This window comes from Chrysochloris asiatica, unplaced genomic scaffold (assembly GCF_000296735.1).
Source record: "Chrysochloris asiatica unplaced genomic scaffold, ChrAsi1.0 scaffold00108, whole genome shotgun sequence".
Classification (NCBI taxonomy): Eukaryota; Metazoa; Chordata; class Mammalia; order Afrosoricida; family Chrysochloridae; genus Chrysochloris; species Chrysochloris asiatica.
In genome coordinates this window covers 6,844,480-6,846,796 of record NW_006408626.1, presented here as the reverse complement: position 1 = coordinate 6,846,796, position 2,317 = coordinate 6,844,480, and the positions used below count along the sequence as shown (strand labels likewise).

At 35.1% G+C, this 2,317-nt stretch overlaps 1 pseudogene; it reads left to right on the top strand.

Moving 5' to 3' along the window:
* Positions 1-2,317, top strand: part of LOC102814608 — a 55,395-nt pseudogene that overhangs the window by 45,014 nt on the left and 8,064 nt on the right.

Genomic DNA, 2,317 nt, shown 5'->3' with positions numbered 1-2,317 from the left:
AGACAAAATAGATGAGTGGGACATACTGATTAACCTTTCAGTCTAGGAGCGGAGGTCCCTAGGACCATCAAGGGAGAAGAGCAGAGAGCAGGACCCTACCCAGAGAGGCAGTGATGCCTGAAATGGAGCCAGAGATGATGACATGGAGCAATGGAGCAGCTGGAGACTTTAGATCCAGAGAGGGAGAGCAACTATGTGCTGAAGACCTGGGGGGTCCGGGGGGAAGGATTGCATGGAGGAGATTGTAACTATGGCAATGAGAGACAATATACAATAGAATGAATGTAAAACTAATGTTCTCCCATGTAAACTATCACATAATTCACAATAAAACATTTTTAAAAATTAATTAGTTAATTAATTTAAAAAAAAAGAACTGAACAGAAAATTTCAAAGGCCTTTTCAAGATGACAAACTCAAGTATTATAATGAAATGTTCATAGATCTTTAGGCAGAAAATAAAAAGAGGAGAACACACTCAGCATTTACCAAGTTGAAAGAACTGAAGAAAAAATGCAAGTGTGCATTACGACAATTTATGGATAACGTTAAGTAGAATGGGTATTCAAGAAAACTTAATTTTGTTCCTAAGGAACTTGTACATAGTCTAAGAGGTAGTCTTTCGAACAGAACAGGTGATACTGAATGGTTTAAAGTCAGAAAAGGTATGCATCAGGGATGCATTCTTTCACCACTCTTATTAAATCTGTATGCTGAGCAAGTAATCTGAGAAACTGGATTCTATAAAAAATAACATGGCATCAGGATTGGAGGAAAACACAGATGATACAACCTTGTTTGCTATAAGTGAGGAGGTATTAAAATACTTACTGATTAAGCTCAAAGATCATGGCCTTCAGTAAGGGTTGCATTTTAATATAAACAAAACAAAAATCCTCAGAACTGGATCAATAAATAATGTCATGATAAATGAAGAAAAGACTGGAGTTATGAAAGACTTCATGGAAGCAGCAGTCAAGAAATCAACAAAGTATTGCTTTTGGTAAATCTGCTGTACAGGAATGTTTTAAAGATGTCAGTTTAAGGAGTAAGATGTAACTGACCCAAGACATGGTAGCTTCAATAGCCTTATATGTTAGTGAAAATTGGAAGAAGTACAGTCAGAATGCTCCTTATAAGCCAGAATGGTGACACTTAGTCTCTCATATTTCAGACATGTTATTAGTTGGATGCCATCCCTGGAGAAGGACATAAAGCTTGCTAAAGTGAGTGGTCAGCAAAAAAGAGGAAGAACCCCAGATGGATTGACACAGTGGCATCATCAATGGGCTTAAGCATAAGAACAATTGTGAGGACATAGGACTGGGCAGTGTTTGTTCTGTTGTACACATCAGTACACAGGGTACTTATGAGTTGGAACCAACTCAATGGTACCTAACAACAACAATCTCCTAGATTATAAGAGAATAAAATTGTCATTGTTAAAACTATCCACTTTTATTATTTCTTTTATAGCAGTACTAGATAAATTGCTGAATGAGCAAGTTGCATTTTTGTGCTATACAAAAATTCCTCGGGGCAACTTTTCTGGCCTTTTTTCCAAAAATGCAATTTTCAATTTTCTTAAAATTCCTTCATGATTGTCCTGTGTCCTTGAAAACATTGGAAAGGATTTCCTCTTTGGAATCATAATGAACAGTTGTGTAGCCTTCTGACTTGACCACTTTGCCCTGGATTTAACCAGTCCTAGGAAGCTGCTGCTTGCAATAATCCCATGCATGCACCAACTGGAGCTCTAGTAAAAATCGTTTTTTGTTTTTTTAACTGATCCTCGATTATTTATTATTTGAGCACTATAGGTTATAATTGCTGAAATTTTCATCTCTTTATTCTCTTGATTTATGACTATATTATTTGTACCTGTACATGAACAGAAGTTCTTACTTATTATTTAAATCTAATTAATCATTCTTACTTCAGATGCATATTTTTTTAGAGTCCTACTTAATAAATCATTACTGAACTTAGTATCATAAAGATATTTTAAAAGATTCATTGTCTTGCCTTCCAATTCTGTATTTTTCTAGAACTAAATTTTGTGCCAAAAAGGGGTTCAACTTTATTTACTTCTTTTCTCTTTTTATGCTTGATGGTCCCAACACCATCTAAAGAAGGGACCTTACTTTCACTATGACTTCAAAATGATCTTTGCTATAATTCAACTCCATGAGTTAGTTTCTGGCTTCTTTGAATAAAATATTTATGTTTTGTACCAACGTGATACTTCATTAACTACTATAGCTTAACAACTATCTTTTTATTTGATGTTGTTGTTGTTGTTAAGTGCCGTCGAGTC